Below are 26202 nucleotides of genomic sequence, written 5' to 3' on the forward strand. Positions count from 1 at the left end.
CTAATAATTCTACACTAATGAGATGAATTTCACAATTATCGCCGAGATTTGATAATGCATTAGAGCTACGATACACCAGGCTAAACATCTGTTCGGCACCTCTCAACATGAAAACTAAATAATACGTGATATTATTGCTGAAAGTAGTTTCATATTGGATAACATTTGATTTATCTAAAAAAACCTCTGTGTCTCTGGCGAGCAAAATAGACAACTCTTGAAAAGAATTCGATTCTTAATATTGTTTCACCTAAGTGGTTTACGTGGTTCGGAGCTCCAGCCATGCGAAACCCTTTAGTTTCTTGATCACAAGGATTATCACAGAGAGCGAGAGAGAAGACAGAGAGAGAGAAGTGAGAAAGAAAAGAAAGAGAAAACAAAAAAATCCAGTATTCAATTTTTCTCGAAGCGGTGCCAATTGAACTGACTCGAAAGTCTATTAATTTCAGAAAAAAAACTTGTTTAATTTACTAGCCACGTATGCATAACTTTTTCAGTCTAGCGATTTGAGCATTCCTCCAAAGGGTTTTTCTTGTTTAATTTACTAGCCACGTATGCATAACTTTTTCAGTCTAGCGATTTGAGCATTCCTCCAAAGGGTTTTTCTAGAAACATGCATAACTCGAAGCGGACAAGCCTCTAGGTATGCTGCTACTATGAGTGAGTTTGTTTTATCCACGACATTGGTCAAATCCCTTGTAGATACAATCGTTGGAAAACATCCATGAAACCTAGTCGTCAAGCCCTCTTCTTAGAAGTCCGAGTTCGTAGATATTTAAATGATCAAGGAACATGTATTTATGATCGTATATCGACGGTTTGAACTCGTTTAATAAGAGGAGATAGTTTGCCAACTCATACGTAATGTTGTCAGTGCAGAGCGTTATATCTAGCACCTCTTCCCTGCCAGATCGTGCAAATGTTGAGAGAACTGCATACAGTACATGCAGATTCGTGCCGTTTAAGTGTTTCAGGAATTCAGAACCTCTCGAGTTGATATCTAAGCGGTGCTTATTTTCATGACTGCCAATTATGACTGGAAGCCCATTTTGTCACAGTACAATACAACTCTTTTAACATCATCAGAAGATGATAATTCATTATGCGACAAATATACCCAACAATAGACAGCTGTATGCCGTATTATTAACAATCGTATTGGCTGGGACAGCACCAACATCGCTAGTTGCGGGGACGGATGTAAATCACGTGTCAAGTATGCTTGCACGAGGCATTTCACAAGATTTTTTGCTATACTCCAACCATTGTCGATCTACACATTTCAACGCCAGCACTTATGGTACAGCAACTAGAAAATATTAAACACATTGGCTTAAAATCTCCTATACCAAATCCCCAATTTAGTCATATGATGTCATGACATATGTCACATGACCATCATTTGAATTTTACATTTTGTGAAGAAAAAACTGTGTCCACTGTGTCAGAGATTCTTTTGAAACAGTAAGGGAAAAACCATGAGCATCCGTGCGCGACTAGCAAATTTTACTCACGCCAGCCATTCAGTCCTCGTCACGAAGATACCAATTCACTCCTGCTGTCTGCCGCCCTCTTTTATATGAGAGCGATAACCCAGCAGATCGATTCTTGGCAGATGTGTTACATCGCGCAGGACACCACATGGCCTCTAATCTAGTTTTCTCCGGAAAAAGATGATAATCCGCTATCCAGCTCATAGTGGACCACAGCCATATAAACCAATTAACACAAAGGCGCGCAATTCGTTCGGCTTTTACTGATATTTTCGGTCTTGATAGAAAATCAATAGGAAATTGAAATATAGGAGTTAAGTTGGTTCTAATTTTGCCAAAATCAAAAAATACTTTTTAATCATTCTACGTAGAGCCATACTACTTTCAATGAAGTTGATGAACGACAAATTTACAAGAAATTTAAAGTCAAGGTGTATAGTGTTTATTGGAGTTGCTTAAAAAATGTTTTACTCATTTACCTTTTGCGGAATTGGTTAAAAATTAAAGTAGTCTTCAGACAACTGTAAGATTGTTTTAGGGTGAATAATTTTACCCACGGCAGCATTGAAAAGTTATGAGTACCGTTTCGTCAAAAAAGTTTTTTTTTAAATACCAATATCACTGGCAAAGGTAAGATAATTCCGTTTTAACTAAATATAAGGTCATAATAAGAGATATTTTTTTCAGAGTTTTCTTACTGGAGCTGTAGAGCTGGGTTTTCGGGATTGGGCTTCCTGTCAGAATTACTCACTGTAGCGGCAGACGAGACGGGAATGCGACCCACTAAAACACTGCTTGAAGCCAATTTCAGCGGGTCGTGATTCTGAATGTAACATTGAGTGTACGGTTCAGATGTGCGGGCGGAGGAGCTTCATGATTGCGTGTATCATTGCGAAGGGCTCGAGCGTTTGTATGTAAACGTGTTCGATCGCGTGTGCGATTGTATGTCGCGTGTGCTAGCGTGTAATTTCATGAGTATGAATTCGATTTTACAACCATGTGATCATTCGGGTGTGTACTTGCAAAATCACGCGGACCGTGAATCTGGTACTTAGTGTCAGTGTATGGTTCAGAAACTACAAGAGTGAGTTTGCACATTTCACTAGAGTTCCCGGTCGTGTCGCCATGTTGTCTAGTGAATATGAGCGTCATTTTTTATTGGTTGAACAGAACGTTTGGACCTCGGCCTCTAAAACCGAAGAGATTTCCAGATGTGACCGATTCATTATTGCACGAACATGTTTGTAGGTTGTAGGTTCCCGCTTGAGATTGCGTTTATAAATTTAATACTGCTAAAACATCCACTTAATCATATTTGCATGATCGCAGGCTTAGGTGTCCGTAGATGATTGTATGCGGTTTTTTTATAGTAAAGTTAAAAAAGCTTCAAAAGCCTGGCCTGTAGTGTATTGGCACTATGTGGGACTCACGACTCACGCTCGTGCCTAACTACTAAAACAATCCTTACTTTTCACGCCCGTCTTCCTTACGGAACTACGTCAAGGTATTACTTAGTGGGGGGATATCGTTGTGCTTTCATCGCACCTCTCTCTTTTGCTCTATCTTGGAGCCTCATGGAACGGCTCGACCTATGAGCTTTGATTTAACTCTCGATTCTTCTATTACTTCTTGTCTCCATCTATTACGTCGCATTAACTCTTGTTCCCGGTAGCCGCTTAGGTGCTGATCCCTTGAGCCATTTAGCTCATGTTTCCGTGAGTCGTTCAGCTCCCGGCCTTATCACGATCTACTTGGATAGTCCCAAACGGTGAACTCACCCCACTCCGACCGATAGTTCCATGACGGAGGAATTTCCCCTGACACCGATACCCGCTTCCTTGAGCCATTTAGCTCCCAGCTTCATCGAGATCTACTTAGATATTATCCTACTCCGAATGAGAATTCCCCGACAACGGAATTTCTTTCGTTACCGGTGTTTGTTTCGTGAGCCAATTAGTTTCCCTTTTTGTCAAGATTCTGTCAGGTAATCCACGGCGACGAATCTACCCTACCGTTAATTTCCCGGTGGTAGATTGCTCCCGATACCAATGTACGTTTCTGTGAGCAATTAAGCTTCCCGCTTCGTCTACTCGGTCTAGTCCCCGGTGGTTGACCTAGCCTACTCAACGGGTCAACCAGTAGGTGCTGAGGATCATTCAGCGATTTCGGGTAGAGCGTAGCTTCCGGTTCACTGGCGCACCAACGACCCACTACTACCTATTCGACACGGTCTAATCCCCGGCGGTGGATCTACCCTACTCACCAGCTACCCGGTAGTCAAGGTCGGTCCTGTGATTTCGGTGTAGCCTGACGCCCCGTCGCGGTGCTATGTCGCGTACTACTCCACTGGTCCCCGGCGATGGACCTAGTCTTCACTGTCGGAGAGTTCCCCGGCGGCGGAATTTCTCCCGAAACCTGATTTGTTATTTCCCGGCGGAGTTCTAGCCAATGGCGCTACTTTGTTGGTCCCATTGCCACTTCCTCTGCAGCTCGGAGAGTATACTCATAACCACTGTGTTGACAGCATCTCAGATATGCTCGTCGTGGCACATCTCTCCAACGATATTGTCCACTGTCACACCAGGCATAACTCTACGAACTTCTTCGAACATAGGGCCTTCAAATACCACGTGTTCCGGTGTCTCTTGCACGTTCACATACTCCGGGCAAAGGGATGACGATTCGTGTCCAAACCGATGTAGGTATTTCCGGAAACATCCATGCCCGGACAAAAACTGCGTCAAATAGAAGTTCACCTCTCCATGCTTCCTATGTATTCAAGCAAACACATTTGGGACGGGTCGGTGGGTCCACCTTCCTTTCTCCGCGTTATCCCACTCGTGCTGTCATTTATCCAACGTGTCCGCTTGGACCATTTTCCTTTCATTACGTGCATTTATCCGCTTGTAGCATTCCACGTCCTCAGCCAGAGTGATGCAGATGGGGATCCTGTCAATTATGCAAACCGCATCCGACGATATCGTTCTGTACGCACTCGCGACACGAACAGCCATTAGGCGAAACGTGCTTGTTAACTGCGTCTGGTTTCGTTTTGAGTTCAGCGCAGCAGCCCAGGCCGGCATGCCCGCCAGGAAACGTCTCGTGCTGCCACTTATTCGGTATGATACTTACGTACGCGTTAGTTGTCCTAGCAGCCTTCTCACATACATAGTCTACATGGCTGTTGTAATTTAACCGATCGTCGACCATCACACCCAGGTGCTTCCGCGCACACATCGATGAGATGAATTGTCCCCCGACGCTGATCTCGACACGTTGGATTTTTTTACGATTGCTGACCAACACTACGTCGGTGTTGTGGTGAGCCAGCTGCAACTTGACGGAAGCCATCCAGCTTTTCAGGATGCCTATTGTCTTTGCCGTCACCATCTCCACCTCCTCAAGGGTCTCGCCCGTTAAATTTAGGACAACATCATCTTCAAAGCCAACGATCTCAACTCCCCTGGGCACTTCCAGTGTTAACCCTCCATTGTACATTATATTCAAGAGCGTTGGGCCGACTATGGAGCCATGAGGTACTCCCGCCGTCACCCTAATCGACGTCTGTCCCATGTTCGTTTCGTAGACCAGTACTCGGACGTAACTCTTTAGAACCTTGCACAGATAGTCCGGATCCCCCATTCTGTGCAGTGTTACGGCGATCGCCCCCCAGCTAGCACTGTTGAACGCGTTGTTTACGTCGATCGTAACCACGGCGCTCTTGCTTCTTTGCCCTTTCAGGAACCCGAACTGATTCTGCGATAGTCCGTTCTCCCTTTAAGCGTAGGTCGTCAACCTGTTGAGGATGACCCTTTCCAGGAGCTTGCCGAGTATCCATCTGGCATATAGGCCGATACGATGCTGGATCTGCCTGGTTTTGACAGTAACGCCAACTTCTGGATCTTCCATCTATCCGGGAAGTAGCCATCGTCCAGGCATTGCCGTAGGACAATCCTGAACATGTCCGGAAACGCCAGGATCGTAGTCTTCAGTGCCACGGGGATATCGTCCGATCCGGGAGCTTTATTCGCTTTCAGCCCATTTGCCACAATAAGGAGCTTGTCGTTGAAACTCGATTGTCACCAGCATTTCCCCCACCTGCATCAACGTACGGTGTAGGTGGCCATGCGGTTGGGTTGCGCTTCGGGAAAAGGCCCTCCACTATAATTTTCAGCATCAACCTAGGGGAGGGTATCCTAATACATCCAACAAAGTTGGGAACTAAACGTACACAGGCAAATTAATGGGTTCAAGTTGTGGAAGCTAGAAACCAAATTATTTAATGTATAAAATGTATCCTGATATCTTGCAAGACTACCAATTTCGAAGAAGAAACCCTGCGATGGTGACTACGAAGGAAAGTAAATCATGTTGGCCGGTTCACATTTCGACAGGATCCGATAAGAGCGACAGACGTAAGCAGGCCAGTTATAAGGCGAAGAGTGAATAGCTAGGCTGCAACATCAAATAATGAGCAGAAACACAAACGGGTAACACAACATCGGAGAAGAAATCTGAAAACCCTATTAGGTAATGGAAACCCAGATGAGGAATTATAAAATCTCTTAACCACTTAAAACAATCCAAAATGCTCTTCAACGGTATCACCCTGGCTAGTACATGTTTTACAAACTTCCAACCGAAGTTTCCTGCCGGGTAATGATACTAAACGCTAATTAACACAGGCGTGAACTCTACGCCCAAGTATTACCTGCCGTTACCATAAATTACGTGATTAACCTTTGGCTGTGGGGAGTGCTGCCTGCTGCCCCACAAAAAGCAACGCCGATACGGTACCTAATCTTGTTCAACATGATTTAGCTAAAAGTGTAGCAGCTCCAGCATTAAACTTTCCTTTATCTTTCGGCACAGTTCGCTTACTCACCGGAACGCGTAACATAAAACCAGAAGGATTCCCCCAAATTTATTGCTATTTTTTCCATTTCATTTCCTCGCTCTTCGCTCTGGAAACTTTTTGTATACCATAGCTACCGCGGAAATAAGTCTGATCCAACCAATTCCCTCCCCACGCTGTCGAATAATTTGCGCCTAGAAGCACCGCACCGCGCAGTATATAACGTGGCGAAGACGTATCTATATCTGTTCGTTTTGATGGTTCTTGTGACGCGGGCATCGCTTTTCCCCAGACCAAATAACGATTCTGTGGGAATGGCACGGCGGAGGATCCAGATAGTGGTGACGATAAGCGTCGCCGTCGCATCATCTAGTGGCTACTCACACGTGCACAGCCGGACTAAAAACACTACAGTGCTTATAGCAGTGAAAGAGGGAAAGGAGGAAAAAATCATTAACTTTTACTTTAGCGCCTTCAGTTGCTTTTTTACGATTTTGTTCCATTCCAATCTTGGTGTTCGCCGGGTGGTCCATTTACTATATGTCGGGGAAGTGATTAATTTCGTTGCGGTTGCATCAATTGATGACTTCGATAAAGGAAAACCATCGACATCGAATGCACTTTGGCATCACTTCCAAGCGCATGTCAAAACGGGTGTTCACTCATGTTCTTTCAGTGGTATTATAACGTAAAATCGTTGCTCATTTGGAGGGTAAGTGTTGTATTTGACGCTTTTATTTATTTTGCCAAGTATTTGTTACTACGATATTTTTTCCAAAAGGGAAAAAATGGATTAAACCAATTTATACTTAAGGGCACAACAGCTAACATAAATTAAGTTGGATTTTTGTATACAGTAAATAGCATCTACGGCTTAGATGATGAATCTAAACTAGTATCCAAATGGTGCATACATAACACAGCAGCTAACATAATTTAAGTTGAATTTTTGAGTTTTGAATTCATCTCGTCAGTAACTAGTACCAATTTGGGGCCAAGTTAGACGATGCATCTAAATTAGTACAACAAACCTGAGCATCTGTATTTGCTTCCCGGGACTACACACGGGTTTATTTTAGACATCATATATGTCGTGTGACTGTTTGTTGTTTCATAGTTAATCCATAATACGTTGATGCTTCGATAGACAGCAAAACATATTGAGAACTGGTATCCTTGGTAAATTCCGAAATGGCATATTTGGTCGCCTCTCCTGGCAAGAGAAAACGAACGGTGGCTTGTACCTTCCAGGAGTGTTTGTTGTTGTTGCCTTCAATGAAACTCCGGTATTCCTATTGGCCCTTCGTCTACTCCTCGTCGATGAAGATAGTCTCGCCTTTTTTTGCAGTGTCGCGTTCCCATATTTCAAAGTATATTGATGGTGAAAACAAACTGCGGTTTCTTTTGTACTCGGTTATGATGCAATGACGTCATTTTTTTCATTGCTCTGTTGATGCACATTAATGCAAGCAGCGTTGTCACCATTCACCTAGAAAAATACAGATTTCTCGAATTTTATTTTGTACAGATTATATGCGATACAGATTTTAAGGCTGCAATATGGAGTCGGCTAGAAATCATAATAAAATTCTTTGAGTACAGTATTGGTAGCGCTATAAACGACCGATAAGTTGGCAGTTTAATTTACCGCAGAAAAAATTTCGACCTAATATACCGTCAACGGCCTGATCCAATTGATTTATTGCTGCCAACGTCCGTACGACACGATTACATAACACGGAATGAATAATTTTCAAACAGTCAATTTTCTTTTATCCGTATACATCGTTCAAAGTCATCCAAAGGGGCTGTCTTAACAACGTAATAATGTATTCGTTTGCCTGTCGAATAGTGTCGAGCAATCATAGCGTAAATAACGACTGATTTCACTAACCCCTTTTTTCGTTATTCATAGTAGTCGTATTTCATGGAATTAGATGCAAATTGGATGATAGATAGCTCAAAAATCTAGTTTTTTGTCGTTCATTACAACGGCAGCGTCTAGCAATAAAAAAATCAGAACGAGACCTCTATATTGAAACGTTAGCAATACTCTATTTCAAAAAAATATTTTAAAATATTTAGTTAACAGTTAGTTAACACTTTCCGTTCAACCCACTCGACTCCTTGATCCTGTTATGTGGTAGAAACCTGCTTCTAGTAGTACCGAAAGCATCATTCACGGATGACACTTAAAAGCAAATTAAGGGAAAAGAGCGTTTGAACTATCAGTTTTTTGAGAGCTGTGAAGCTGGATTCTCATCAGAATCACTCACTAAAACTGCAGCGGAGACGGAAAATGTTAAACACTGCTAAAGGTTGATTGCAGCGGGCCGTGATTCTGGTATCGAGTGTATGGTAGGTATGGAGTGTGGAAAATGCATGATCGTAAGGAAATGTTCGCGTTAATAAATGTATGAGCGCTAAAACCTACGCTTAACCACATGGGGGTTCTCACGTTTGCGAGACCGCGGGCGTAGGTGTGTGTTGATGATTGCGATTGCATGTTCGCCTTGGTGGAGTTTGTATAATCGCGAAGGGATCGAGTGTTTGTATTTTTGTGGTAATTCGCATATTCGCGTGGGTTTTTGAATGTATGCTCGAACCACGAATCTGATATTTAATTTGAAGCGTACAATTGAGGTGATAGAAGACAGTGAGTTCCCCATATCACTAACGTTCCTGGAAATGTCATCCTAAAACATGTCGTCTAATGTATACGAGCATAATTTATTTATTATTTGTTAGCGTGGTCCACCTGAACACATAGGCTGCTAGGACCGATAGTAGTGGCTTCCGGAAGTGACCAATTCACGATCGCGCGAAAACGATCATTGGTATGTTCTCGCTTAAAAGCGCGTTTATAAATGTATAAGTGCGAAAACGTTCAAGCAATCACCGGGCGATTTCGTGTTTGCGAAACCGCGGGCATAAGTGTGCGTGACGAATCGCGAAGGATTCGAGCGTTTATATGCTACTGCATTCGATTGCTTGGACTTATATATGTTCCGTATGCTAGCATGTTTGAATCTTCGTGTGTATACTAGAGTGACAAGAAAAGACCCATGTTATGTATCGATTCTCGATTCCCATCAACTATACATTTTTGAGAGATAATGGTTACATTTAGCTGAATAGTATGTTCGAGTTATTTTTCGGTTGGAAAATTTTAGTTCCACATGTTACCGCATAGAGGGCGCCAACACTAACTTTCCAACGGAGAGAGATAGGAAATAGATATGATCTGCAAAGCTGTAGAACAGGCATTTTTCAGCAATTATTCCGAACATCTCGATATTCTATCTCTCTCCTGAGGAATTTTCCACGAAGATCCGTCCGAAAATCTTTAAAATCGTGACCGACCATCTTAGATTCCAATGAAACTTTACACGTTTCACCGTCATGCAAGACTAAATATTTTCCACAGGTAATAAGATTATTTTGACTCAAGAGCAACTTTTCAAAAGGGCGTAAACGTTTCTACGTGTATGAATTTCAATTTTTTTTTGTTCGATTACTGTATTTTATACAGCAAAACTATCTGAGAACGAGTTACAGGGAATGAATACTTCTGTCTGAAAAAATATACACTGAAAAAAATGTTGTGTCATTTTTTAAAAAAACAAAAAATTATGATAAAAATTTAAATTGCGAAAAAAACCCATTTTTTAATTTTTTTATATTTTGTTACCAAAAACCTAAAGAGAAAAGAAACATTTTTAATGTGATTCCATGATGGAGAAAAAAATCGGTAAAAAAGTTTTCCTAACAATAACTTCGTACATGTTTTTAAATTTCATACTAATAGACATACGAAATTGTAATTCTATTACAGAATATAATTCTAAGCACCATTTAAAATCAGAATGCGTTCAACAAAAATCTTTCAAAATGCGATAGTTTTCGAGATATTTGAAATTTTGCTCCTTCAAAAACAATTAATTCGTGTAATTATGTTCTTTTTAAAAGTTATTCGCGTTACCCCATCAAAAAATGTCAAAAATTTAATGTTTATCGTTTTAAAGACGTAAAAGCAACTTTTTAGTGTATTTGGATCCTGGAGAAGCTTTCAATAAAAAAGTTTTCATAACAGCAACTTTTGACATTTTTTTATAATTCTTACTATTTGAAGTCAAAAATACAATTTTTTTTTTGAATATGATTCTAAACGCCATTTTAAATCGAAATGCTCTTAACAAAAATTTTCCAAAATGTAGTAGTTCTCGAGATATTTTAACTTTTGTTTTAACAACACAATTATTTTGTTTTATTACGACCCTTTCATAAGTTAGTCACGTTTCTCCATCAACAATAATAGGTTTTTCAAAAGGCCCGTAAACTTTCCTGCAATTTTCTCTTTGACATTAAGGCGATATTGTGAAACATTTTAAAGTTACATGAAAACAACCAACATATGATTCAGCTATATAGTTTAATCAACAGACCCTATGGTTGAAATATATTTTGGTTGCAATGTAAATTCAAACACTTCAATGTAGACTTATTCTTCTATTTTTGGAGAAAAAAAAGTAAATCAAAATAAGTTTGGACTTGGTTTCCTCAGAATCCGACACTAACTTAGTGACAGGACTGAGCTAGCGTCGAGTTGACGCTAGCTCCAAAAAACATACAGATACAATTTGTGTTCCTTAGCAAATCCCTAATCAAACGTGACCCGCAAGAAAAGGAGATCATTTTAAGCTGATGAGAACTAATGAAATCGAAACACTTAGTTTGGCTTAGCAAGTCAATGCAAGATACACTATGCTATATTTCTCCTTAGTGGAGAACAATCAGAATCCGACACTAACAGGAACAAAAACTGTGTCTCCGTTTTTTGGAGCTAGCGTCAACCCGGCGCTAGCTTAGTCCTGTCGCTAAGTTAGTGTCGGATTCTGTCGAGGCACAAATTCCATAACTAATTTAGTTACATGTTTTCTGCTCTTCACGCATAAAGATAGTTTTGAACAAAAATTTACTTAATGGACAAAAAATAGTTTTAACAAAAATTGTTCTCCACTAAGAAGAAATATAGTATTAACAGTTTTTGGGCTTTAAATTTAAAAATTTAAAAGCAATAAAAAGTCGTACGAACTACTAACACAAGGCAAAAAAATGTCCGTGCACCATAATATTAGTCGAAATAAACTGAAACTATTTTGTTATTGTTACTTCATTTTAACGTTAAGCACATATCATTTGACATTCCTTTCGCATTGGTTTCATCTAGTTTCGTGTTTTAGACAGGTAACCCTCAAACCAGAAATGGCGAAATCTCACATAAAAATTCTACTTGATTTAAACAAACTTAAGGTGAAATTGAAAAAACGAGAGGAGGAAAAATTCCGATTTTTTTTAGTGGGCTGACAGGTCTGCATCCTATGGCTTAGTGGATCTCGATCCGAAGAAGCCACTCCGATTTTAGGGAGCGATTCGTGATTTCCAAGAGCCAAAATGACTGGTCGAGTAAAACAATTAATGTTCTCCCGGGTTTCAGTAACACTCCTGCCATGAGCAAGACTCAAGGTTTAAAGAGTCAACGACTAGCAGTACTCACGTGTATCCCCACTCAAGCGATGTGAACAATTCACGCATGCACCAACCAGTCACAAAGGCATCCGTACCACCGACCATGCCAGGGATCCAGCACCAACCCGTCGCACAGTGGCACCTGTTCATACAAAGTTGTGACAAAATTATAAAAATTGGTCTATGTGGCTAATTTTGGGTCGCTGAATCCATTTCTGCTATCTGTTTTGATATTCCATATTTCATTTTTTTGACTTTCATATAAACCCATTTGAATGCGTTGGTCGTTAAAGGGTTAATATAAACATTAATCATAGTAGCCAATCTCATCAGATAGCAGAAATGATTGACAAAACTAGTAAAAAAATTTCAGTAATATGATGTTGTTTAGGCAATTAATTTGTAAGGAGATTTATGAGGCGTCTCCATATGGGTATTTTCAAAAACATAGATATACCAACTTCGACGCAAAAATGCGCAAGATGAGCGCTATATATCTTGAAACTACACTAAATTTTGATTCAGATTCATGATGAGTGACCCATGGGAGACCATCTCAAAAATTGGAAGACGTATTAAGATAAATTACTGATACGATATGAAACTTTTTAATTGGATTTTTTTTATGCAGATCAAACGTAAATCAGTTTTGCACAAAAATCTCCCATCTATAGTTTAGCATATTCTTTCTTCTTTTCAATGAACTTAAACTTGCTCCAATCGGCTGTGTAGTTCTTGAGATATCGCCATTTGAAACTCTAAGGTACTAAAAATTCCAATGAATTGAATTGAACAGAAATCCTCGACATCACTTGCTTCAACGACATTTTAAAAATTCAATTTTTCATCGATTATAGTAAAATTTTGAGATATCTTTATTCAAACTGAGAGAAAAATAAAATAAATATTTACAAAATAATTACAAGACATTGATTTTTGGTGTTTTGCCACTCGTCGTGCCACTGTGCGGCGCATCACAGCAAAAATATACTTGTACCTGTCCCAAACTCTTTGGAAGCCCCACTTAACCAGACCCAATTATTGGTCGATAATAACTCAGATACTACTCAGACCAAACAATTTCCCCTGCATATTATACTCCCCAGGTACCAGTATCTAGCTTATCAAACTGAACAAAGCAAAAAATACTTTGTGCAGTGGCTTGTCAGTTAAGCAATATTCGAGGGAATTTGGCCACATACTCACTGCTCCATCGCCGATTCTAGAACCTAGATCACGTACACTGACTGGCTATAGCAAGATTCATATCCATAAACACGTCGGTTACTTTTGAACCGATGTGTAGTTCATGGCTCTTCATTCACAATCGTTTTCGAATGAGTCGCAGTTGATATTCAACCTCCTTCGTTTAATCCTGTCAAATGAAAAGATACTGCTTTTCATTGTCCCAGTGAACGCCCGTCAACTGAGGTTCGGGTAAGCAGTCCAAATCGTCCAATGTTCAAGGTAATACCTAGAAAACCCGTTTTTATCAGCCCCTGTTTTTATTAGTTTTTTGATCCGATTTTATCGACCAACCAGTATTATGAGGTTATGTCTAGGAATCAAAGAAGAATATTTTTAGAGCTTCGGTTTATTAAAAAGAAATAAACAAATATGCTTTGCCATTGTCCCCATTTTGTCAACCTAACATAAACAAAGGGGGCTGATAAAAACGGATCTTCGCTGTAGTCTTTGGTAATAGGTAACGGGAAATAATGATTAAAATCATTTTTAAATACAAGGTGACGCTAATATGGATATCACCGTGGTCAGTAGATGGTGTAAATTGATGATTGAGACCATTTTGAAATCCAAGATAACGGCTTCCGGTAATAACCAAACCACCATCAATATAAGTATCATTTGAAAGATGGTGATCAGTAGATAACAGAAATTAATTCAAGATGGCGGCTTCCGGTTACAAAACAGTGAAAAACAATACGGGTACCATTTGAAAGGCGCTGGTCAAGAGGTGAAGAAAGTGGATGATTGTGCCTATTTTGAAATCCAATATGACGGCTTCCGATAAGCAAAACCAGTGTAAATAACTATCAATATGGATATTACATGAAAAGTCGTGGTCAGTGGATGAAGGAAATTGATGACTGAGGCCATTTTGAAATTAAATATTGTGGTTTCCGGATACCACAGGGTGCAGGGTGTTGCCAGCAGATGCCAGAAATTGAATGTAGAATGTAAATTTATAGTTCAACACGCAACAAATAACTTAGATAAATGCATCAAAAGTAACATGCGAATACGATATTAAATTATCAACTTATTCTGCTGCATTAATGCAATGCGGATTTAATGTTCGGACGAATGTGGTGCGATCGAATCGAACTTCTGTTCGATTTGGCTGTCGCTATTGAGAATACAAATCATATTCCTTCGAAAAATCGCTCCTTCATAATGACGAATAAGATTCTGTACCAAAAAATCATAACCTTTTCAACCACAATCATCCACAAGAATAATTCTTAAGCATCTCGTGATATATACATTGGAGCATACCGACATGATATACTTTAAAGGGAGACTTTAGAATACCTTTAGCAAATATGTAGAAGATATTCATTCTCCAAAAAGAATGGCAAAGTATATGTACAAAAATAAGAAACCTTTCCAATTTCTTTTCAACTCATAATGTTGATTTATTACAGTAAGATAATCAAAAGGTGTTACTTTAAATTTACAAATAACAAATTTCCATTCCACTGATAACCGGAATCCGCCATCTTGCTTTTCAAAATGGCACAAATCATCAATGTTCATCACCTACTGATTGCCATCTTTCATATGGCATCCATATTGATAATATTAATCACTGTTTTGTGATAACCGGAAGCCGTTATTCAGCTTTTCAAGAAGGCGTCAATCATTAATACATTCTAAAAAAATCCGCATTAGAAGATACCTCTACCCTGTATGTACTTATTATCTTGTTTTCGTTGCTCAAATCTAATGCTGTTGTACGGTGCCCTTTCCATGCTAACTGGGTTGTCAGGTTTGAAGATGTTCAGCGTCAATCTATAGGCTACGGTTTCTGCTATGGCGTCACCCAGCTGATTTGCCGCCATATGAAGACCGCTTCCGTCTGCTAAACATCAAGCCGCTGGACTTAAGACGAATCACTTCACAAGCATTAGGGATCATTCATAAATTATGTAACGCGTTTAGGCGGAGGGGGTATAAGAAAGTTTGACATATTGTGACATATGGGGGAGAGGGAAGCTAGAAAGTTACGTAACATGTTTTTACTGAAAGAAAAAAAAATAAAGCGGATTTGTTACGTAAATGAGGAGGGGAGGGATAAAGAAATTTGCCCCAAAACTACTTTACGTACGACATCGACTGCTCTGCTTTGCTAACTCTTGCTAAATGTGTACGTCCCTGAGAGACCCCTTCATCGCCATAACTTCTCGTTTCTGGAACCACGGAAGGTGCAGAATGGTCAGCCTGACAGGTTTCGATTCGTTTGCTAGCGGTTCAACGAATTTTGATCTATTGGATCTATTTGATTTTAATGTGTTCGTGACCAGTAGTTCCAAGTTTTTTTTTATTCATTAAGACAATATATGTCAGGTAGGAATGTGTAATAAACAAACTTTAAATGCATATTCAAAAAATTTCCCCTGTGCGGGCAATGTTTAGTGTAGATTAGAAATAGCGTTCCTTTCTGTAGAGCCTTTTGGTAGATTGTTTATTTATAATCAACAACCGCTAACGATGCTTTTTAGCATCCTGAAACAGGTCACAGGACATGTTCTGTAAGAATGTTTGATAAACAGTTGATTTAAGAACCTGACCGTTTTGCGCTACTACATTGTATAGTAATAAAGTAGTTAGCAGTTTGGTTTCGCCTGTCATTTTTAATTAAACAAAGGTATAGGAATATGATTTGAAACGCAGTTTTCCCAAACAGATTCAATCTCGAACGGCCCCTTCAAATTCAATCCTGTAGCAGTGTAATGTAGGCTCTGCTCGGAGGGCGAACACCAACAACTTTCAAGTGGTTAATATTTCATTGGCGCACTGACTCGATCTTGTCACGACGGAACTGAGCAACCGGAAAACACAAAAAGAGCCAAACTCCCCAAATATAAAAATAAGACACAGCATCCCAGGAGTGTCCTCTTTCCAACGTTTTACACAGAAACCAGGCAAAAAATAACTCCAAACACAAAACCGCTTCAATGAACCGCAGAGACAAACGAACCCTGGTGCAGCCCAAGAGACCGAGAGAGGAAAGGTTCAATAATAATGAAATCATTATTAGGCCATCGGCCTTTTACAGTGACTGTTTACACATACGGCTGAACAAATTGTCCCCCGTGCAGCAGAAGGTAAGCAGAGTAAGCTTCGACGACGATCGGTTGCCGCCGGGGTCAACACTGGATTCGGCAATGATGGTACACATCGCACAGCAAGAATGGATGTGAGGGCTTCCGAAGGATAGAAATAGAATTTTATTTATCTGCGATTTTGTTTTTCCCCGTACCCAAACCCGGCCAGTTTTGTGGAGAGAGGTTGCAGACTGGTTGCAGGCCTTTTTCGCATTACGGGCCATCAGTAGGTTCAAACCGAGTGTGTGTGTGTCAAATCCTCGGTGTTAATGAGTTCATCCGACCGGGCTTCATTCCTATAGGCTGTTGTTGATTCTATTCTTGGTAAGCATTTGCGGATGAAATTGTTTGCTCGAGAGGAAAGTAGGTACATATTTGGATATTAGAACAACTAAAGTAGGAAAGCTGGACACCAAAGGTTGTGATTACAAGTCATATTTATTGGTTGGTGGTTCTGTTATGGTAAAACTACCATTAAAGGAACAAACATTTATTGATATTTTCCACATACTAACCACAAGCAAAGTTGTGATCCTATTGGAATTTTCAAAAAGCTAAATTTTGGGCGTTTTTAATAGAAACTAAGTAACTCGCTTAGCCTCAATATAACACTTTCCACTAACTGTCTAGCACAGATCGAAAGATGCTATAGTTTTTAAATGCGCAATGCCGTTTCGAAACCTTACGAAAATAATCCAAAACTTTCGTTAGGGCATATTGATTCTTTGACAATATTCACAAAATGATAACAATTAAAAGCGCCTTTTAAGGGTAAGAGGTAAATGTAGAGGCAACCGAGATATCAATAGGAGAGAATGCACGCAAGGAAATGTCCCATCCAAGGCCCCATCATTATTTAGGTCCTAATGAAAATTTTCTCCGAAATGTTTGGATTATACTGCCTGCTAGTATGTGATAAATTAAATTCTCCCTCTTTGCCATGAAACATTCCTCGAAGATGTCTAATCTAGAATTTTGTACCAATTTTCAAAGAATTTGCCCAAGCACCAAAAATCATTAAAGCTCGTTATACTAAAAAAAATCACATCAGTTGATCATTAACCCTTGAATGCATGAATTCCATTTTTCTTTGATGAATAGGATACATGAGGAATAGGATATATATGTCTTATTAAGGATTTTTAGCACAATATTCGGTATGTTGCCAAACTCCTATTTTCCGAAGCTTATTACATCAACATTTTCAGATAAAGGTAATTTGTTTGCAATTTCATTGGCCTGATACTTAGTTATACCAGCAGGCCATCGTATTCAATTTCATTACAAACTATGTATTATGATGTGCGTCGAATGTTTATATAATTTCATACTCGAAAATAGCATCCGACATGTATCGGCCTTAAATAAAACCCATGGTGTATTAAAATTGTGTACAGATTATCCCGCTGCGTATGATCGTGCGTTTTAACGTTATCAATATTGCGCAACGATTAACTACGGTATTCTCAGTCAGACCTTCTCTTAAAAACTTCCTCTTGTTTTTACCTTATAATTCGGCCAGTCTCCCTCGCGGGGGTTCTCTCCACATCGACTATGCTACAGCATAAATCCAAAATGACGACTTGCCTCCCTTCGGCGACTACGGCTGGTTATTGGTTTTCTTTCTGGCACCCACGCATAATCAAACAGGTAAAACAGCTTCGTCGGACCGTCAAAGCACTATTATGTATTGAATCGACTATTAGCACTGAATCAGATTAGTTTTCAACACTATCCCTCACGGGTTTTATCACGGCAAACCATTCTTCCGTTTCGCATAAATTGCACCCATCAATACGAGATATTCACGTCGAGATAGTAGCGGAAAAATCAATATTTTTCCTCAGTACACACAGCTTTTTGTATGCTACTGCACAGAAATTTATGGACAGGACATAATATCCGCTAGGAGCAGCAGTTGGCAGTCTGACTTGTTTCGGTGGAATTTCACCACGGAATTCTATTGCCTGCAACAAAACTTCTAGCGGATGACACTACACGAACAATAATTAGCATTTTCCGACAAAACAAAATCAATTTGCACTACTAGAACCGATATATTTCCGATAAAACATCAAGAGCAACCAATGAAAACACGAAACTATCCCGCAGGATAGATATTATTTGGTTCGTACAACATAAAACGCATACCATAACACCACGCACTGATTGATGTGCAGAAACGCGACGGTGCGATGTATGGGTGCGAACTGTCAAAATCGTTTCTCGCCTGACTTGAACGCCCATGCGCGCAGCGCAGCAGCAGTGAACGCACTCACTGGGTTTGAATTGGCCGTTGAGGGGATTGTGCAAACATAACAGTCATCAGGAGAGAACGCCAAACTACTTCTAATAATATGAGATCTTAATTCATGACAATTAAAAATTAAAATGAAGATACGAAAAACAATTTTAGTGATTTTAATGCATTGAATTTTCAAAATCATAGCGAGAACATCATCTCGAACTTTTGAGTTTTATGTAAACATTACTAAGATATAAGAAGTATTTTGTAGGTACCATGTTTTCTGACTCATTTTAAAATTCTTTTTTCAAAAACGGTAGTTAAAATATAAAGTTTTTTACCTTTTACCTTAGTTGCAAAATGAAAACGATCAATTCGGTTTCTATGTTCCCTCAATGGATTATTGAATGGCAATCGAATACTTCTCGTCACATAAACTGCTTAGTTGGACTATATTAAATATTTCCACATTGTCATCATTTTTACATTTCTTATATTATACCTCTAGTTTAATATGTCGAAGAATGATAATATTTTGGCAGAGGTTCGTTTAAATAATTATATAATTTCACGGTGCTACAGTTATTTAATACTTTTCAAGTGACCTGGTATATGTGGTAGATCTCATCAAATGCAATACTCAGTACTGCAAAATTAGCTACGCTGTCATTGCCCAGCCAATTTTCAATTCTTTTAATGTGATGGAAAGAAGAAATGACCTTTCTAACGATATGCTGTTATGTTCTTTTGTTAAAAATGCCAAGGGCACAGTCAAACAGACATAACACATTGAATTATAATTCAGAATTTTCATCGATCACATTTAAAAGACCATTCCTACTTGCCTCTAGCGCCGCCTATAGTTATTCCTGCACAACAGATGTCCATCTTTATCATTCAACTTGTGTAAAAATCCCTAACGGTTTCGAAGGTAGTTGGGATATCTACACCAGGTGCGCTACTGTCGTCATGTTTTAGTGGCTGAGTTCGACTGAATTGACAGCGGTTATACCTCTACCCACCCTCTAAGAACGGTTGGTTTCAAAATCGTCCAATGAAGGACGTTCGTTGGACCAATTTGGACAACGTCCAAATAACCGTTCAACGAACGTCCATCGTTGGACCCGTGTTGAACGATTTTGAAACAATTTTTTGGACGTCTCAGTGGGCAGTTAAACCAGTCCAGAACCGGTTCGGACATCTGAGTGGATTCAGTATGAATTCCAGCTCAAATGCATCAACCGATTGAGTCGGAATCAGTTGTTTTCTTTGAGCAAGATTCCATACTGAATCTGATTTGACTGAATAGATTTGACGGATAGTCGGGATAAGTTGGTTTGGCGGCTAGGGGCAGATCACTTGTGTTGCATTTTTAAAAATCATCTAAATTAAATGCATTTCTTTTTATCAAAATAGAAATTCGTAATATATTTTGCGTTGCGTGCAATGTATTTTGCGTTGCGTGTAAGACGTCAAAACCCTATAAAAATTAGCCCTACATTCAACAAAATGTCGAACAAAGTGAATCAGCGTAGGAGGTTTGTTAAACAAACTTTTCTGCGAGGGAGTGCAAAGTTGATGCAAAAATGGAAATTAAATAAATTTTTTTTTTGATTTGATGCAAATTTGCTATACATTTCTAGAGTGATCTGCCCCTAGTTTGGCAGCGTTAGTGTTTTATAGTATATAGTATGTGTTACTTCTCAAGCTTGGGAACAATTTTTCGCTAGTGGTCTATTCCCCGCATGATTGTTCATATGTGGAGTCATCATCGCAAATTAGAGATGGTCGGGTTTCAATTTTTTCTAACCCGACCCAAGCCCTAGAGCTCGGAAATTAAAAAAACCCTAACCCGACCCGAGCTCAAAATATTAAAATTTGAAAAACCCGAACACGACCCAAGCCCGATACAATTGCAATACCCGACCCGAACCCGCAAATGAAAATTTTGTAAAACCCGAGCCCGACCCGAACCTGATAATTTCAAAAGTTAAAAACCCGAACCAGAAAATTTATAATTCGAGGAACCCGATCTGAACCGGACATGTTAATACGAAAAATCAACAAAAGATTTCGAAGATTTTTAAATTTAGGCACCCGAGTTGGATCCAAGGCCCATCCAAAAGAATCATCCAAGGCTCATCCAAAATAATTATAGTATCACTCGAACCTGAAGTAGCACCATACGCGTCCAGTTATATCTGTCTATGGCAAAACGAATTACTGGTGAGAGAAATTGGCATTTATATTTATTATTATTAAACGTCGCATATGTAATGTTCTGAGAAACTTATAAATCGAGGCATAATGAGTAGTTTTGCATTCCGGTAAGAGTAGTTTTGTATAATTTATTACATGTATTAAATTAAGCACTGTCAATTGGCAAGACATTTTATGCATGAATAAAAAATACAATAGTTGAGCATCAGAAAATATAACGAATTCTAGCGATTTAAAGGTGGTAAAATTTAGTACGGTTATATGTGTCATCCGTTAGTATCACGAAGTAAAGTAAAGTAAAATAGTTAATTATACAAAAAGAGACTAGGTGGTTGGGTGATCTGTTTAAAACCCGAATCCGAAAATTATAAATCAAAAAACCCGACCCGAGCCCGAAAGCTTAAAATTTAAAAAACCCGGACCCTACCCGTGAAATTCAAATTGCAAAACCCGGAACCCGATCCGAACCCGAGAAGTTCAAATTTATAAAACCCGAGCCAGACTCGAAACCCGTCGGGTTCGGGTCGGGTCCGGGTTTCGGGTTCAAAAACCCGAACCCGATCATCTCTATCGCAAATGCGGTCACAGTCCCAACTACATATATATTTAAAATGGCCATTAAAGCGGACGAAGCAATGTTTTCGAGTGTTATGCTAACCAATATTTTTTTCTGTGTGCAACCGCGTTTTTCTCGAAACCACTTTTTATGAGTTGGCAGGGATTGTAACTCGAACAAATGATTTTTAATGGTGGGTTAAGTAATTTCAATGAAAAAAATATCGTTCCTAATTTTTTGGCTATACAGAAAGTGTTTGTCTATTCAGTCGATTTTTGTGCAATGATGCAACATTTGAACTATATTTTACCAAATTTCCACTGCAATATGTTGAAAAGTGGGCGAGTGACAGTTAATCTTCAAGAGAACCTCGAAAGCATTGTTTACCATAACTCAAAATCTCCTTTGCCACTCATTTTTAAATTTCGCCCAGATTTTCTTCACATCAGATAACTACGCAACTGTTTTTCCAAATTATTTTTATCATAATTTTCACAATAACATGTTTTAACTTACATCGGAATTTTGGATTCAAAGTGCTATGAAAAACAAAAATCGAGAGAAAAAAACTTCTATTATTATTTGGGGAATGGTGTGAAGAAATGCTGCGCAAGGTTTTAAAACGATTGATCTAGTTGATTTCGAGTAATGTACACCGCAAAGACAAAAAACAAACTGCCACTCGCTCAATTTTCCATTAAAATTTAAGGAAATGTTCAATTATTGTATTATTATAACAAATTCTTACTTCTTTTTAGCGAATTACAAATACACGTTGATTTACACGATGAAAAAAATTCGTTTCACAGTATTGCGGTGATAACTCAATTGGATAAAGCAACAGTTCATTAGTGTCAACAAAATCAATCGATAGAATTCAAAAATGTTGTGAAATGGAAGATTTTTTACAAATATATTTTCACAGACTCAAATTACAGATACGCCAATTGTTCGTGATGAGGACAATTTGTTCTTTTCAACGAAATTCAGGAGCATGAAGTAGTCAATGCGATTTACAGCATTAGCTCAAACGCAGTCGGACTTGATCAAATTCCCATTAGATTTATCAAAAGTATATTACCGATTCTTCTACAACCAATAACCTATTTATTCAATTGCATAATCAGGTATAATATTTTTCAGTCAGGCTGAACATGTTCAAAGATTCTTTCCATTTGAAAGAAAAGCAGTCAGGACAGTTTATCAAATTTCAGACCCTTATCAATTCTTCCAGCCTTATCCAAAGTATTCGAGAGGAAAATCAAAAATCAGATAACCATATTTTTACACAGTAAAAATCTACTCTCGCCATTCCAATCGGGTTACAGATTTGGATTGAGTACGAAAACAGCTATGCTCAAAATTATAAATGATATTGGTGCTTTGATAGATAAAGGTGGCTCTGTAATCATGCTATTGCTAGACCACTCCAAGGCTTTTGAAACGGTTAACCACAGTAACCTATGCAAATTGAGATCGCATTCCAATTTCGCATTAAGTGCCACTTGCTTGAATCACTCATATCTAACAAAGAGACAACCGATTTTGTCTGGTATTCCACAAGGTCCTGTACTCGGACCTATGCTTTTTTTCTATTTACATAAATGATTTGTCAAATGTACTTAAATATTGTTCTATACATGTGTCCGCCGATGATATTCAATTATCCTTAAAATGCAACAGTTTATCAACAACTTAAATAACAAAATGCTGAATGATGAATTAGCTCGAATGCTTGAATGGTCAAAAGAAAACGGTTTGAAACAAAATGCTTCTAAAAACACGGGTTTATTTATTTCTCTATCCAATACGCACTTCGATCAATCGCGATTGAACCTTTTTTATTGGACAGGATCGAATTAAGTTTGTGGATGAAGCTGCGAGTCTAGGAATCACGATACAGTCTCGTTTCTCAACACTGAAAAAATCCAAACGTTAATTCTATTTGCTTCAAACCGCTTAAAATTCATATGAAGAAGAAATGCTATTGTTATCACGCGCACACATACCTTCTATGTGTCAACTGTATAAACTATGTATGCACACACATAAGTTATACGTGCATATTATTATAGAATGGTGTTTTATGTGCCTAATAGTTATGAAATGTGAATGTAAGATTAATATTTCTTGTAAATACACACATTAGGTTTATGTGCCAGCAAATAGTGTCTATATGCCTCCGTTAATTGCAAAACTCTATGTGTAAAATCAACAGGCATAACATTTACTTTTTTTGAGTGAAGGAATAGGCATCTGCTTACCCATGCGGAAAAATGTATGGAGCCATGAGGTCGCTTCGCCCATGGGCTACATATCTCAGCACGGGCTGTAAGCTTAGTAAGATATTCCCGCATTTAATTTCTAAGGATTTCCTCTTCTTAAGTGAGTCGGCCGCTATACTTAATAGAATTAAAGTGGCACTAAGTTCGTGTGTGCGTTTTGTTTATAGTCTGAACCGGTCTCATCTTCAAAAAAATCTGATCGGTTGCACATTTCAAAACTTTTTCAAAGCAAGATCTTGTATCATTTTTCAAAAAATGATAAAAAGCAAGTGAGCCACAGTATTCATACAGCAAACTTCATCCATTTAGGAGTCAACGAAATAATAAATTTGTAATTCCCAGACACCAAACTGCAATATATGTTAAATCTTTTTTTGTTCGAGGAATAGTTTACTGGAAAGAGCTGCCAGCATCTCTCAAATCCAAAATTGTGTAGCATTTTAAACTAAATGTCTTGAGTGTTTTGTTCAAGTCATTATCTTCTCATTGTTAATATTTGTATGTTTTTATACTCAGAAAATATCATTGTAACGTCAAAAAGATGTGTATCTTATGTTACTTGAGAAATAAATATAATAATAATAATTTTATTTTATTTTTATCCACCATAATATTTTAGGCATCGTTTGCTCTAAGATATTTATGTCACTTTATAATATAAGATTCACACTTAATTTTTTCTGCCGAATCTCACCAATTTTTGCAACTTTTGCCGAGATTTGAACAGCCGAGCACTCGGCAATTCACTTTTCACTGAGATCTCAGTAAAAGCTTTAATTGTTTGCTGAGGTTCGGAAAATATTTCGCTGAAAATCAGCAAGTAAATTTCACTTTTCCGAGATATTGTGCTTTTCACCGAGGATTAGCATGCGACGGAATCAATTCAAAATAGCGAAAGAATTGAAAATATACCCTGTTAGCTCCATCTGCCCAAACATCTAGTAATATATAGGCCCTGTTGGTCATGTATCGGACGGTCATGAATTGACAGTTCATGGATTTATTTACCCCTTCACTACCTGTTGAGCGAAAATCTGAAATTATTTGTTACTATTTTTTGGTACCCATTTAATTTATTGTTTAGTGTGTCTTTTTGATTCCTAACTCGATTCCTTTGCATCCTCCTAAGTTTTTCCTTGGTTCAAGAGCAATAGTCGCTCGAACACTTCATATAAAAATCAATTCAAATTACATTTTTGTAGCCTTGTGAAATTAAAAAGGATAAATCTTAAAAATGGCGGTTTCGCAATCTTGTCGCGATCTTGTTTTTTAGCTATTTTTGCTAATTTCCAGTGATAACCACAATATCAGTAGAAATATTTACTGTTTACTCGGCTGTGCGAGAAATTGCTGAGCTAAACTAAGTGTGTTGGCATATGGTCCATATGGTATACAGTTGTGCCGGTAGTTAGTTCCTTTGGCGTTTTCGGCAGAATCACAGGATATCGAAGAAGAGTGCAGGTGAATATGATGGATTTTCATTCAATGAATTCGAATATTTGTAGCTCTGTTGTAATACTAGCAAGTCAGAAATGTTCAAAAATTCATTGAATAAACTTTCAAACACTACATTGAGTTCTACCAAATGACGACACGAATGAACTCATGATGAATAATGTTCAGGTTTGACAATTCTCGGTGGGTTTACTCTGCCAGTTGAGTGATTGCGAGTGCAACTGGTGCTCACCTGTTACATTCGAACTCACGCAACTTCCATGTAAACAAACCACCGAGAATTGCCAAACGAAGTTCATCCGGCTCATTTTGTGCGGTTATGTCGGTAGGTGTAAAACCTAATTAGAGCTTCTAGCTTGCCTGATGGTCTAGTAACTATTCATTATCTTCAACTATAGCATCCCGACTATAATACAACGTTCACACTACGAGTTAAATTTTTTTCAACGTTATCTTGATGACATTGTACATTTTGCTAATTATTAAACCTTCTCTGGTTATGCCAGTGTTGCAAATTTATATTTGTTTATTTTTAAAAGTAAAAGTTTGCCTCTGGCATCTGTCTAGTACCTTGACACTCGTTTCATGTAGATAACAATTCAACGCTTTGATCCACACAGCCCCAGCTGCATCTCTAATGCAGATTGCAAAACAGCGCACGAAACCAAGATACAGCCAAACTGATTTTCAAAGTGAAATAATGTTCTCCAACAACCTTGAAAATGGTACTAGTCTACGAGAAAGTTGTTCTGCCTGACTGTTTGATGTTCAACATGTGCAGTTTTACTCTGGGATGTTTAATTGAATTTATTTTTTTCTATTTACACTGTTTTATGTAAGCATAGATTCCATTTCGTAGCGGTGGGTACAGTCGTGATCCGCTGGGTGGGCCACAGCCTCTGTCCAATTAACGAATTTGATTCGCTAGTTGGACCGAATGACAAATGTCAAAAACTCTTCAAAGAAGACGTTAGTAGTGTAATAGATTAATAGATAGATTGTCAAAGTAAATTTAACACGAGATTTTGGCGTTCAGGTGCTTTTTAGTTGGACAATGGTCCAACTAGCGGAGGTCCAATAAAAAGCGGCCCAGTTAAAAAGTGACCAACGAATCACGACTGTAGTTGGGAATCTGCGCATTCTACTTTCTACTACCCACAAACGATAGGAAAGCAGTGCAAGTTCACCCAACATCAACAAAATATAACCTATTTC

General features: G+C 38.6%; 1 protein-coding gene across 7 annotated transcripts in view; it reads right to left on the reverse strand.

Annotated features, from left to right (window-relative positions):
• LOC131682492 (tyrosine-protein phosphatase Lar) overlaps positions 1-26202 on the reverse strand; it is a 487937-nt gene that overhangs the window by 453298 nt on the left and 8437 nt on the right. For 4 of the 7 annotated variants that reach the window (XM_058964004.1, XM_058964003.1, XM_058963997.1 and 1 more), the window contains exon 1: positions 17733-18353. The exons of 1 other annotated variant lie outside the window; for it this stretch is intronic. The gene's annotated coding sequence lies outside the window, so the exon portion shown is untranslated. Of the gene's footprint in view, positions 1-17732; positions 18354-26202 lie in introns of those variants that run through there. 2 more of the 7 variants (XM_058964006.1, XM_058964005.1) reach the window with 1 other exon arrangement.

This window comes from Topomyia yanbarensis, chromosome 2, assembly GCF_030247195.1.
Source record: "Topomyia yanbarensis strain Yona2022 chromosome 2, ASM3024719v1, whole genome shotgun sequence".
NCBI lineage: Eukaryota > Metazoa > Arthropoda > Insecta > Diptera > Culicidae > Topomyia > Topomyia yanbarensis.